Source organism: Pipistrellus kuhlii, unplaced genomic scaffold (genome assembly GCF_014108245.1).
Source record: "Pipistrellus kuhlii isolate mPipKuh1 unplaced genomic scaffold, mPipKuh1.p scaffold_m20_p_4, whole genome shotgun sequence".
NCBI lineage: Eukaryota > Metazoa > Chordata > Mammalia > Chiroptera > Vespertilionidae > Pipistrellus > Pipistrellus kuhlii.
The window spans coordinates 76,395,106-76,410,331 of record NW_023425540.1 but is presented as its reverse complement, the minus strand read 5'-3'; the positions used below and the strand labels follow the sequence as shown (position 1 = coordinate 76,410,331).

The following is a 15,226-nucleotide window of genomic DNA, read 5'->3' as shown; positions in this document are numbered from 1 at the left end:
GATGACATTTCAAATAGGCTTTGAAGGTGCTAACAATGAACCTTCCCCCCGCCCCTTGCTCAGCCAGGGCACACACTCACAGGATTTACCCTGGAGGGAAAAGGGAAAACCATTCTCCAAGTCCAATTTAATTTGGCCTAAGTCTTGGAGGGAAGGTCATTTTTCTGTCTTACTAAAAGGCCCGGCCTCCTTGCTCTCTTTCTCCAAAGATCCATAAATCACAGTGTGGGGAGGCACACTGTAAAATGGGATATAATGTGCTGCACGTATTTCTCCATTTTCAAGAGCCACAGTGTCCCATCATCCCCCCCACTTTTTAATGTTTCTGAATTACAGATGTCTTGCAAACAACACAGCAGTGTAGCATGGTAGCACTTCTCAACCCCCAACCCTCCAAAACATTAGTAATAAGCCATCATGTAATGGAGGCAGTAAATTGTTTAATGCTTGGGACTGCCGAAAACCATCTCTTTAGATTAAATCCTAGCCATCTCGTTTTAGCGGTAGGCCACCACTTTAGCACCTAACAAATAAAGAATTTCAGGATAGAGATGAAACCATCCTGCCTTCCAAAAACATAGACTGATGTTTTACTTCTCAGATGCCTTGCTTATGGTTAAGCTTTCTACACACAGAGAATCCAGTTATATTAGCTTCCTATGCCCACAGGCTTATAAATCAAATAGGGAATCAAATCACTTATAAGCACACAAGAGAATAATTGAAAATATCCAAAGGTATAAGCCCTTCCAAAATCATAGGTACTTTCCCCTTTATAAAATAAGTAGTATAGGCACATACTTAGAGTGTCTGTAAATAAAATACTAGCTTCAGGAGTACCTGATCTTTATTTCTGAGTTTTATTTCCCACGTAATGACTCCTAACACATCAATTTTACATGCAGTCAGTGACCTGTAAACTGAACCTCCAATGCACAAGTTTCTTTTACTGATGATACACAAAGAAGTGGGCTACATGAGTATTTTTCTCTACAACTCCAAAAGGCAAATTAAAACAGTTTCTCTGGGGAACAAAATAGCCTTTTATTTCCTTTAAACTAGAGGCCCGGGAACATGAAATTCATGCACTCGGAGAGGTCCCTCAGCCAGGGGTGCACCCTCTCGCAGTCTGGGAGTCCTCAGGGGATGTCTGACTGAGGGCTTAGGCCTGCTCCCCATGGGCCTAAGCCATCCATCAGAAATTGTTAGCGTTGCTTTGGAGGCGGGAGAGGCTCCTGCCACCTCTGCTGTGCTCTCCCGCCACGGGCATGGGTTCTGGCTGAGTGTGCTCCCCCTGTAGGAGTGCACTGACCAACAGAGGGAAGCTCCTGTCATGCGGCTGCCCCCTGGTGGTCAGTGCTGGTCAGTCAATTTGAACATTAGCCTTTTATTAGATAGGATGCCCACAGCACTTGCCCTGGGAAGCTACACAGCATCCATTCAATCTCTGCCTATCTCACTCAAGGGAAGCAGTCCTTCAGCGGTGGTTGAGAGCACAGGCCCCAGGTCCTTCTGCCAAACCCAGGGACACATGTGCCAGGCCCTGGCCCTGGGCAGGCTCCTTGGCCTCTGATCCTCCAAGAGCCCTGGAGACCTATGAGCAGGTCAGGAAACTCCCGTCTACCAGGTCTTTGGGGAGCCTACTTGATGTCTCCTAGTACTATATATATATAATGATGACACTTAGAACCCAAAGGTGCTAAAAAGTTCTTTTCAACATTCAACCTGAAGGGGCCTGTGGATAAACTAAGAAAGCTCCAGGCAGGAGGAGTTCTTTAAGGGACAGTCTCCTTGTTAATGCAACTAAGGGGAGATTAGGGGAAAGTGCCTTAGAAAGATCCCCCATTGCAGATGAAGAAATCCAACATTCTCAACTTTAGCTCCAACTCCCCTCTGGGACATCCTATTTCTAATCTGACACTGAACCGAATTACAGGTTTCATCAACATTCCAGCTTATTTTAGAAGACATGTAATCCTTCTAAAGAGGGATTATGCAAATTGACCATCATACCATCACAAAGATGGTGGCTCCCGTAGCCATAAGATGGTGGCATCAGTCCTCTCAGCCCCATAGGAGTCCCCCAGTCCTTTCAGCCCTGCCGGGGTGGGGAGGGCAGGCACACAGTGTGGCTGGACCTGCCCTCAGCCCCCCAGCTGCCCAGGGCTGGCCTGAGGAGCAGGCAAGCCTCGGATGGTGGCTGCCCAGCCGCCCAGGGCTGCCCGAGGCTCAGGTAACCAGGGCCGGCAGAGGCATGTGTTGCCCATTGTGGCAGCAGCAGAGGTGTGATGGGGCGTTGCCTTCCCCTGATTGCCGGGTCACCTCCCACTCCTGAGGACTACCAGACTGTGAGAAGGGGCAGGCTGAGCTAAAGGACCTCCCTCCAGTGCATGAATTTTCATGCACTGGGGCTCTCGTTTTTTAATATAATTTTATTGATTTCAGAGAGAAAGGGAGAGGGAAGAAAGAGAGAGAAATAAACATCAATGATGAGAGAGAATCACTAATTGGCTGTCTCCTGCACACTCCCCACTGGGGATTGAACCTGCAACCTGGGCATGTGCCCTGACCAGAAATCAAACCATGATCTCCTGCTTTACAGGTCGGTGCTCAACCACTAAGCCAGGGCAGAAAAAAAATGTAATTTATATAATAAACTGAAATGAGAAGTTTGTTTGTAAAAGCTAAGTGATGTGATAAACATGTCCATGTCTACTGGGTCTTCAAAAACAAAAACAAGGCGATATTTAAGGAGCTGATATTTTAAGTCAGCGGTTGCCAACCTTTCGGACCTCATGGACCACCACGGGCCCAGGGACCACCGGCTGGCAACTGCCGCTCCCAAGGTTTCCTTAAAACAGTGGTTGCCAACCACTGAACCACCGGATGGTGACTGCTGCTTTAAGTCTCCCTAAAATCCCAAACCCCACAAGAGTCTGGATCTGAAACACCTGAACACATTATAAGACCTATAAGAACCTGAAAAAAGTAGAAGAAAAAGCAAAAGCAGCAGCAGCAGCAGCAGACCAACAACAAAAATACAACACAGAATCTGAAAATAATATGGTTTTCTGGGAGTGAGGCAGTACACACACAAATTTTAAAACTCATTATGAAAAGCACCTCAGCAGACATTACAATGATTTACATTTCATGGACACTCACTACAACCTTAAGAGTTCCTGAGCCCCACTCCTGTTATCAATTAACCTGTCAGCCTAACAGTCAAATCTACTTAGTTAAATCCCTTTTTAATGAAAAGATTATGCCTTAAGTGGTCTGCCTGCTCCAGGGCTGTTGGCAACTACAAACTGAGCTCCACAAAAGAAGAGGAAGAGAAACCGTAAATTCCAAAGGAATCCAGAACATCAAAAGCGCCTCTGGCTACCTACCTCAAGAGTTACTTAGAGTCTATAAAATGCAGTGCCCACGCCCTGAGCCCTTCCTTCAGTTCTTCCCTCATGTGCCCTCTTTCCAAAGCAGCTACTTCCAAGTAACCAAAAGAAATGGCCAGTAGTAAATGGACTTATCAGTTACTGTGGCATGAAAGCAACCAGAAAATGGGATTTAAAAAAAAAAAAATTAAGTTGTAATTGGGTAACAAGTTAAATGCCACTCTGAAGACATTCATAATGTTGGATATAAGGTAATCAGCCTATACACACACACACACACAAAATTCCAATTATCAAATGGGGCTCGGAAGATGGCGGCGTAGGTAAATGCCTGTACGTGCCACCTCTCATAACGAGAAGTAAAGAAGCAAGCACAGAGACTGGTAGGCGAAGAGGCACGGAACGGGCTGGGCCGGCACCCACATGTGCCGCTTTTTTAATTGGGAGGGAGATTGTCTCTTCAGAGACCACCTGGAGGAGCGTGACGTCCCAGCCCCACACCAGATGCCCAGCCTGGGGTCCCAGAGCTGGGAAAATAAGTCCCTATGAGCGGTAAGAACTACGGACTGTAAAACCAGTGTGGACTGGGGCTGAGTGACACACAGGCCGCTGGAGACCCAGCTGTTCCTTTTAAAAGGCTGGCCACCACGAACTGAACTTACAAGGTCCTGCTTCCTCTGAGCTCCAGCACCAGGGCGAGGTTCTGGGAAACCGGCACATACGAGGAGGAACTGGATTGTCCAGCACTGGGGCAGGAACTTGGGGGAGGCTTTCTCCCAGACTGCGGTGCTGGCAAGCATCATTGTTCCTATGCCGGGACTGCCCAGGTCGCAGGGCTGACTAGCAGCCATTTCTCTTTGCTCCGCCCAGATGATTCCCTAAGACCCTGCCCCATCCAATTTATAACCCCACCCACGCTGTGTGCAACAGCTGTTGCATATGAATGGCCTGCCCTTGCTCTGGGTAAAATCTCTTAAACAAGCTGCAGCTGGTCGGAGAGCCCCAAACCTATCAGTAAAAGGCCCAAGACCTGGCACAGCATTAGCTTGCCTTGCTTCATAGCTGGGCCTCGCCTGGGCACTCCCAAACTGGATATAAAGAGGAGGGATCTGCAGATCTCCCTGTAGCTCCTGCTGGGTGGACCTAGGCAGTGGCTGACACTGTATATCCCTGGAGATCCAAGAGCCAGGGTACCCAGCTGTCAATGTCAGACCATACCAGATGACAACTTTACACATCCTTAAGTGACACATTCAGTGAGCACCAAAGCCCCACTGAAACAAGCCCTGATCCATAAGGGTGTCTCCTGCACAGCAGCTCTCCCACTGTAGTCATAGCTGGCCCTCACAGTCAATTGGCCTGGAGGTCAATTCCTCCCAGTGACACCAACAGCAATCAAGTCTCAACTACAACAAAACTGTGCTCACAACCCATAAAAGGGTGCACCTAGAGCTCCCAGCTCAGGTGACTGGGGAGGCTGAGCCACTGGGCCCTATAGGACACCTACTACACAAGGCCACTCTACCAATTCAAGGAGACATAGCAGCTCTACCCAATACACAGAAACAAACACAGGGAAGCAACCAAAATGCAGAGACAGACAGGCATGTTGCAAATGAATGAAATGGAAGAGAGCAGACTACAGGATATAGAGTTAAAAACAACGGATATAAGTTTACTCAAGAATCTTCTAGAAACCTCTAAAAAAAAAAAAAAAAAAAAAAAAAAAAAAAAAAAAAAAAAAAAAGGAAAAAGATCAGTTAGAATTAAGTGCACACTGATTGGAATAAAGAATAATATACAGAGATTCAACAGTGGAATGGAAGATTCTGAGAATAAAATCAATGATTTGAAATATGAGGAAGCAAAAAACACCCAACCAGAAGAGCAAAAAGAAAAAAGAATCTAAAAATGTGAGGATGATGTAAGGAGCCTCTGGGACAACTTCAAGCGTACCAATTTTTGCATTTGGGGGTGCCAGAGGAGGAGAGAAAGCAAGATATTGAGGACCTGTTTGAAGACATAGTGACAGAAAACTTCCCCTACCTGAGGTGGAGCACAGATCATCAAACCCCACCCCCAGCCCCCACCAACCCTGCAGGGGCTTGAACCCTTACCCTTTTTGAGGGAGGTCTCTTGCCCCCATGGCTGCTTTGCTTCCCACGCCCAGCTCAGATCGGGACACAGGTGGCAGACAGAGACTTGGCCCAGCTCAGATTGGGACACAGGTAACAGACAGAGACTTGGCCAACAGCAGCTGCCTTATATCTAAATCCAGCCTAGCACCAGGAATGCTCAGGGCCTACTCAAGAATGCAAATAATGCTTTCCACTAATATTTACAGGGTAAACTAATATTGTTGGTAGAGTATTAAATTCGACAGTAAAATAGCAATCACGTTTTTAGATTGATTTAAATAGGCTAATTGAAATAAGTGAATATTCAAGAAAATTTAATTGTACTGGACAAAAAGCTGTTATCTAAAGTAGTAAAATTTCTATTGGTAGTTCATCTCATGGTAAAATTCCTGAACATGCAATGAACCCAAAGCAGTCAGGTTTTTGTGCAAAAAAATGAAATTTAAAGTTATCAAGACTGCATTATAAAATTTACAAAAGCTTCCATTAATAAAAAAAGGGGGGATAGTAGGGTAATATCATGTAAGGAAAAATATCCTATAAGTAAATTATATCTAGGAAATTTTTACTTTACAAAATTAATTTTCATTTGTAATGCTAACAGCAAGACACCCATGAAAAACACACATGGTGTCTAAATAAGACAAAGGAAAATCATTTGGGCAAAAATAAAAAGGATCCCAAATCAATTATATAGAAAAGATTCCTTTATTAACTTTTGGTCAAGAATATGTATATTTTCAGAAAACAACTCCAAGACCATGTGGATTCCTGCAATAGAAGACAAGAGGAGAAACAGTCCAGAGATGGAAGACGCTGACGACGCCTTGCCATTCTAGCAGTCAGCAGCAGTGCGTCGCTGCAGGTCGCCTAGGACCAAACCAGAGAGGGTCGGACCTGCATTGCCACCATGTGCCCACCATCCAGATATCATGGCTGACATGTACACATAAGTATCTGTTTGACATTGAAACAGGGACCCAGAATGTTGGACATTAAAATTGGGGCTCAAACATTTTTTGTTATTATATGTTTATTTCTAGTCTGCAGAGGCAAGATTTTTTTTTTTTTAAAGGAAATAAATGGGGGGAAAATAGATACAGAGGCATTGAACAGACTGCCAAACTACAGCAGAAAGGCAGGGGAGCGGTGTGTGCGTGTGTGTAAGAGGTCAACAGGACATGTACACATGCATATAAACATAACCAATGGATATAAGACACTGGGGTGGGGAGCAGATGAGGGCATGTACTGGGGGGTAGGGAAGGCTGGAGGGAGATCAATGGGGGGGAGGGAAGACATATGTACTACTATTTGTAATACTTCAAACAATAAAAAAATAAAAATAAAATAGAAATAAAAATCCCCCCCCCCCCCAAAGAAAAGAAAAGAAAACTTCCCCTACCTGGTGAAAGAAATAGACTTACAAGTCCAGGAAGCATAAAGAGTCCCAAACAAGAGGAATCCAAAGAGGACCACACCAAGACAATCATAATTAACCCTTTGCACTCCAAACCATTCTGGACATTGGCTACCAGCTACTCGACGCTACTTTGCGGCAGACACGTGCGTTGAATTAACTCAATTCCCCGTAATCACTAATAAACTGCCATGTCCCCTCTGAGAGGGGATATCCGAGTGATATGCTAGAATTCCGATGTCCCCTCTCAGGGGACAGCGGAGTGCAAAGGGCTAAAATGCCAAGGGCTAAACTCAGAGAGAATCTTAAAAGCAGCAAGAGAAAAGCAGTTAATTACCTACAAGGGAATGCTCAAACGACTGTCAGCTGATTTCTCAATAAGAACTATGCAGGCCAGAAGGGAGAGGCAAGAAATATTTTAAGTGATGAATGGCAAGGACCTAAAACCAAGATTACTCTACCCAGCAAAGCTATCATTTAGAATTGAAGGACTGATAAAGAGCTTCACAGACAAGAAAAAGATAAAGGAGTTTATCACCACCAAACCAGTATTATACGAAATGTTGAAGGGTATACTTTAAGAAGAGGAAGAAGAAAACGAAAAAGATAAAAAATGTAAACAACAAAATGGCAACAAATAAATACCTATCAACAACTGAATCTAAAAATCAAAATAAATAAGAAATCTAATGAACATAATAAACTGGTGAATGAAAGAATCAGAGGCATGGAAATGGAACAGACTGATGATTCTCAGAGGGAGGGGGGTGACAGGGAGGGAAGAGATTAAGCAATCTTATATGCATATATGTATTACCTACAGACACAGACAACAGAGTGGGGAAGGCCTGGGGCGGGTGGGAACCAGGTGGAAGGGGGCAATGGGAGACAAATAGAGGAATATCTGTAATAATTCCAACAATAAAGATTTTAAAAGTCAGTATCACTGGTCAATTATGAAGGTGTGTGTGGTGAGGGGTGAGGAATGGAGTTGCATTTCAAGAGGCTAAAGAGACATATCCACCAAATGTGTGACCCCCAATAGGATCCTAGAAAAAAGAGTAAAAGCCCTCTGTTTAAACACGTGTGTGTGTGTGTGTGTGTGTGTGTGCCCATACATACACACTAGAAACAAGCAAGGAAAGCTCAATATGAACGTTAGATAAAATTGTGGAATTGCAGTTAGCGTTCCTCAATGTGATAACGGCCCTGAGATAGAAAAGGGCAGGAAATGAATACAAAGTGTCCTGGTGTCTTTAACTCTGAACTGACCTCCTCAGTATGAAGCTCTTCCCAACAAGTTTATATTTGTAGTGCAGAGCCATGAGCTGGGACCTTGAGGCTGCCAGGTCTGACACCATCTGAATGCACTTCCTCAGCTACTGAAGCCCCAATAACAAACGTGGCCAAACGTTAACAACTGATGGAACCAGGTGAAGGGTATACAGGCATTCATTGTCTTTTTTACAATTTTTCTGTAGATCTGCAATTTTGCACCATAAAATTTCTTTTACAAACCTTTGGAGGGAAAATTGAAAGTGAGGAAGAAAGTAAGTCATAGTCCAGCAGGCCTGGAGTCAATATTTGACTACCCCATTACACCACGAGCTACGTCCATCTCAATGTCCACTGTTCCTAGCACAGTCTCTGACACAAACAGGTAGTCAAATATCTGATCAATGAATGAACAGAACGTGAATGAAATCCTGGCTTCAACACAGGCCAGTTGGCTGGCCTTCAGCAGGAGTCTCCCTGAGCCTCTGCAAAGCAGTTATAACATCAGTGTGTGGGGCCCGGTACCCACTGGAGAGAACGCATATGAAGGGCCCAGCAGAGCAGTTGCCATATTCTTGGGACTCAGCAAATGTTGCTGCTCTGCTGCTGCTATTATTAATAGAGGCCCATCATGTGGGTATGGTCCCTAGGCCTGGCCTGCAATCATAACATCTTCCCATCCCCACCCCGTGGGTCACCCTGTGTGTATGGGGTGACAGGTAGGGTGGGGGCCTTAGCCAGGAGCCGCCCACGTTCCCCACCCCCCACCCCCCGGTTCTCCATTCGCCATCAGGTGATTGGAGCCTGCCGGCCGGGAAAAGACACTGAAAGGTGGTCAGTGCACCTCATAGTGACTGGTGCAGTGGTCATTCTGCCTTTAGGGTCAATATGCACATTACCTTTTAATTACATAGGATAGAGGCCTGGTGCACAGGTGGGTGCTGGCTGACCTGCTCTAATGGGGGCCCCATTAGATTGGGGTTGGGGGTCCCTGCTGGGGAATGGGACCTGCCTGGGTGAGGGGCCACTGGGGGTTTGCAGGCCAGCCACACCCCCGATCGGAGTGGCGGTCCCTGCTGGGAGGCGGGGCTGACCTGGGTAAGGGCCTGTGGCAGTTCTGGTCTCTGGTTGTTCCGCCGTTACGATCGCTGGGCTTTTATTATATAGGATTATTATTATATAATTCAATGTTTTAAAAATCCTTGATATTGAAAAATGGGAGTGGGGAGTGGTTTTAATTTTCAACTAGAATCATCCAGATTTATGGATGTAATGAGACCGGGGAGACCTAACGGCTGCTTCCCTTGTACTTGCATGTAACCTCAAGCTTGTCCCTGCAGAGGAGAGCCATGAGCTGCGTACCTGGGCTGCTGGGTCTGAAACATCTGAAAGGAATTCCTTTGCTACTGAAACCCCAAAGGCAGCTCTGAGATGGTTAACAAACTTGACAGGTGAGAAACAGGAAGAGAGAAGGGGCTTCTTGGGGAAGAAGTTTGATGGCCAGGATTGAGAGTCCCGATGGGCTGAGAGAAAGGGGTGTGTGTGTGTGTACACACATGTCAAAGAACATCCTTTTCCTCTCCACAACACCCTCAGAAACACGGAGGGAAGACATGCACCTGGAGGGAAGAGTGTGGAAAAGCTCTGGGCAGCTTTCTCTCCGCCCCGGGCTCCCTCCCCTGCCTACTCCCAGCAGAGTGACAGGGAGACTGTGACTGAACCGCAGTGAAAGACTCGGTGTCCACACCCGTGAGGCAGAGAGCACTGGCCACTTCCTTACACTCTTGAGTCTGCCGAATATGAGAGCAAATAAAGAACTAGTACGTTTAGGTTCCAATAAATCCCAGTCGGCCTGGTGGCACTGAAAGAAAAAGTGAAGCTTCCTGATGAACTTTCGCCTGCCTGTGGTAAGTTCCACAGGTGAGGATTCCGATGTGGGCAGGAAAGGCTTTCAGAGCAGCGCAGGCGGGGGAGGGAGAGGGGAGGAGGGTGTCAGCTAGAGGACTGAACTCTCCTATGAGATGAAACGCCCATTTCCCAGGCAGGACCACCCACTTCCCAGCCTAAAAGCTGGTCACCAGGCTAGCTCCAGCTCTTAAGTAACGTCGTCCTAAATCACTCCAGGGAGGACAACATGGGGGAGGTAAGAACCCCCAGAAGAAGCAAAGTCCCAGGGTCCCACCTAGTAGGGTGTAAGCTCTTCCACTTGTTTTTAAGACCTGTGTTTCCCAGAATAATAGTGATTGGGAATCCCCACCTGCTCTCACGCAGGGCCCCTGGGCTCGGTGAAAAGGTTAGGTATTGAACTAGTGTTCGGGAGTGGAGCCCTGGATAAACAGCCCTAAGTAAAGACTTGCTTTGGAAGGTGAGACTCTTCTTCACCTAGCATTGCTTCTAACTGAGCAGGCACCTGGGGAGCTCTGCTGACCTCCGAGGATACAGGGCTGCCTGATGATTGGGGGCTGGTAGCTAGGCATGAAGATAAAGCACTTAATGAGGTGCATAACCTTGAGCAGCTAGCTCAGCTTCTCTGTGCCTCAGTTTCCCCATAGTCACAATGGTGCTCATATCACTCTATGTGTCAGAGGGGTGCGATGTGAGTTAACCCATGTAAAAGGACTAGGGCAAAGCCTGGCTCATAGCTAAGTGCTCAGTCAATGTCAGCTCCAATCACTAGTGATTGAGGCACATTACCAAACTGTGAAAGAACTTGGACTATCACCAGGGTGAGCATTTGGCCAGTCCGAGTTTAAACCTGTTGTACCAAAGCAATTATTTTTTTTTTTAGTGATGGATTTTTTTTAGAGCAGTGGTTCTCAACCTTTCTACTGCCGCGACCCTTTAATACAGTTACTCATGTTGTGGTGACCCCCCCAGCCATAAAATTATTTTCTACAGCAGCGGTTCCAACCTGTGGGTCACGATTCCCACAGGTTGAGAACCGCTAGCAGGGTCGCCTAAGACCATCGGAAAACACAGATATCTATATTAGAATTCATAACCATAGCAAAATTACAGTTATGAAGTAGCAATGAAAATAATTTTATGGTTGGGGGTCACCACAACATGAGGAACTGTATTAAAGAGTCGCCGCATTAGAAAGGTTGAGAACCACTGTTTTAGAGAGAGAGGAAGAGAGGGAGGAGAGAAAGATCGATTTGTTGTTCCACTTACTTATGTATTCGTTGGTTGATCCTGGTAAGTGCCCTGACTGGGGACTGAACCCACAACTTCGGTGTATTCCTGAAGTACTTTGGGTGGGGTGTCTCTGTGCATGTGGCAGGGAGAGAAGAAGGGTTTCCAATGGGATAGCACTCAGAGTGAGCTTGCTTTTTTCTCTTTTTGGGACAACAACTGAGCTACCTGGCCAGGGCCCAAAGTAATTATTAGAGCTGTCGGCTTCACTTCCAAGCGTCCTGATCTGGACAGTGAGAGTCCAGTCACCGTAATTACCATCCAGAAGATATGCAAACACCAGGTATTTCACAGGAAGGCGGGGGGGCATGAGAGAAAGATATCAAAAAAGATTTATTTGTTCAAATTCCTAAAGAAGCAGGGCTAGAGCAGCTGTTTACAATCTCTCAGGAAGTGCTGTTTGTTTTTTAACCTAAGGGTATTAAGAGAGACAAGGAAATAAAAAGCCAGTTGGAAATGAAAGACTGGGGCCGAACAAGAGTCAGACTGACTACCTAGGAGGTGGCCAGGGAAGAAGGCAAAGGAGCCAACTCCCTCCTGGTCAAGAGGAGGAGACCTCCTAGGTCTGGAAGAGGATCCTGGCGCTGTTCCCCAACAGAGGCTCAGTCCTCCCCCGGTCTGGGGTGGGGGCAGCGCAGGGAGCTGAGGTAGGAGGGGACACAGTGCAGTTACTTCAGTGTCAGTCAAGGAATGGAGGAGGGAATGGGGGTGGGAGGATGGCGGGTGCTTCCAGAGTTCAGCTGAGGCTGAGCACAAATGTACACAGACCATCAGCCCAGCAGCCCGGGGGCAGGAATGTAGGAAGTAAGATGACTGCACAGTCACCGTGGGGTGGAAGCTGGCAAGGGGGTGGACAGAAAGCTCGGTGGGTGAGTGCCTTGAAAAAACCCTGCATGCCAGGGTTCTAATGCCTCTGTGTAGCATTTTTTTTTTTTTTTTTTTTTTTTTTTTAAGAATAAAAGAGCTTACCAATGATGCTCTGCCCCAAAAGGCATCCCTGCCCACATGGAGAGCCAAAGGTGAACACAGACAGGAGTGGGCTGGGCGAGGCCTGAGGCTCTCCGAAGAAGATGTTCCACAGAGAATGGGTGAATGGCAGGGATCCCTTGCACCTTTGCTATCAGAAAACTCAACATGGTTGGGCTATTTGTCTTTATAAGAAAAAATAAAAAAGAGAGAGAAAAAAAAAAGAGAGGAAAAAAAACAAGCTTACTCTGAGTGCTTTCCCCCTGGAAACTTCTTCTCTCCCTGCCACATACACATGGACACCCCCCAAAAGGTACTTCAGAAATTTCCACTTTTCCTTGGACACCTTTCGGGTGCCTAGTGGTCTATGGTCCCCACCACCCCCTTGCCTCACCCACTCTCCCTTCCCTTGATATGTAGATGCTGGAATTTCAGGCTATCTTAACAGGGCTTTGAGAATTACTACTTCTCCCATCTACTTGAGTGAGGCCTTCTCGACCTATAAATCTCTCCTTACCACCACTCCCAAATTAAGTGGGAAGTTCTAAACAACAAAAATTTCAGCACCTCACTAAGATTTCCAGTTATAACTGCTGTCCCGTCACTTGAAATTCCTCTACAGCTTTTCCAGTTTCATTTTTACTCATCAGCAATATAATGCTCCCATTCCGTAGATATAGAACATCTACGTTTGTGGGAGGTGAGGTTTACGCATCACACTAAGTCTTCCATTAAATTAAGTGGTAAATGTATGTGGCATATGCTCGAAGTGTGGGTGTCCCCACTCTGCTCTCCCTCAGGTTGCCCAGGCTAGAGCTGCCTAACCAGTCCTTTTACCTAAATACAATGCAAACGTTCAAGCTCAATGGGAAACTGTGGTGTCGACAGGAGGCATTTTTCACTTCGCCAAACAACAGCCCTCACCCCTTCAGGCTGGGCTGGCACAGGCAGAAAGAGCAGGAGCCTGGGAGGCTGGAACACAAGACCTGGCTGTTTTTTTCCCACCAGGGGAGTTTTCTCACATGTAAAACACCTATTTGGCTGGGCCACAGTCTGAGCTAAGCAAACACAAAAGCCACTGGCACACCGCAGGCACTCAATCCGTAAGGACAGCCTCCTGGTCACTTCCCGAAAAGGGACCGGTTGGGATCCTCAGACCATCTGAGAATGCCAAATGAGTCGATAAGATCAAGGAAGATTCAAATGTTTCCAAACCTGCTTTGATCAAGTCACTGAGTCACTCCGGTTGTAATGCGCATTTGAAGATTTGAAATAGCTTTTAGGATGTTCGATAAACAGAAACGGAACCCCTATTTCATGCAAGGCGCCCTGCGGGTCACCGGGGGAAAGAGGAGGGGAGAATTCAGAGAAGAGAGTAAGACAGCAGCATCTATCGCTTCAAGGCAGCTTGCAGGAGTGTGCGATCCTGGCCAGATGGAAGGCTGCCTGGAGGACGCGGCCGCTGAGCAGAGCTGTGAAGGACAGGCATTAACTTCAAATTCACATGCACGTGCGTCTGGACAGCATTCTCATTTTTAGATATTCTGTCCCTTCCATTGATAAACACAAACCACTTAAGGTTCAAAAAATTAAAAGCATGGGTTAGATCTGCTGTAAGAAAAATGAAAACAGAGGAGGGTATGGAAATAGTAACACAATTCCTAGAAGGGTAACAACTTCTAGCCCTATAAGTTGCAACTGAAAGAAAAAAATAAACATGCGTCTTGCTTTTCCTGTGATTATATCGAGGACGACCAGAGCGCTCTAACGTGACGAGGGAAAACTTGTACAGAAGAATTTCTTTCAGCCGACTATCGTGGAGGGATGGTAGGAAAGACACTCTTTTGCCATCCTTGATGAAGTACTTTGTTGGGCAACTCTCCTCAGGGGGTGAAACCACGGGAGGAAAGTGGATGGGGAGCTTTGTCACAGCCTAACTCACTGAACAATCTTGGCAGCACCAAAACGGAGACCTCAAGACTCAAATGTGAGGCGGCACAAAGCTTCCTGCAACAACTATGGTGTTTTTTCACCAAAAAGTCTAACCTGAATCTAGTCCAGGCTCTCTGGGCCCAGTTGCCACGGTGGGACACGTGAGGAACAGAGGAATAAACGAAACGACACCACCAGGGCTGCCAGCATGTGGATTCGTCCATAAACAGCTGACCTGGTTTCTGCAGCAAGCCGCTGGCTTGAGAATTGGAGGCCCGGAGAGTGTGGGAAGCTCCTGATTAAAGTCACTGATAAGTGACTCTGGGGTGAATCGAACGGGAATAAACTGTGTAAAACGGCACCTGGGAGACCATCGGGAAGATGGGACTACAGATGGGAATTAGAGGACGCAGAGGAATTACTTTATACCGTGTTTCCCCGAAAATAAGACATCCTCCGAAAATAAGACCTAGCGCTTGGAAAGATAAGACATCCCTTGAAAATAAGACCTAGCGCAACTTTGGGAGAAAAAAATTAATATATGACACTGTCTTATTTTCGGGGAAACAGGGTATTTTGTCAAACTGGTAACAGAATGTGGTTATACAGGAACAAACTTTAACAAAATAGATGTATCCTGAAGTAAGTAGGGGCAAAATGCCATGTGCTATAAAATAAGCAATAAAGAGAACAGAAATCACCCCATCTATCCTTTCACCTATAAACATCTATGGCAAATCCTGATAAATATAAATCTGGACAATGGGTACATCTGAGGGTTAATTCTAATGCTCTCTATGTTTAATTAATGTGGATAATTTTCATGTTTTAAAAAGCTCCTGGTATGGATCCACTTTGAAACGGAATTCACTTTCATGTGCACATTTCACGTCACATGTAAAGAC

General features: G+C 46.2%; 1 protein-coding gene across 9 annotated transcripts in view; it reads right to left on the bottom strand.

Moving 5' to 3' along the window:
• Positions 1-15,226, bottom strand: part of AUTS2 (activator of transcription and developmental regulator AUTS2) — a 1,013,113-nt gene that overhangs the window by 57,741 nt on the left and 940,146 nt on the right. The gene's annotated exons all lie outside the window — the stretch shown is intronic.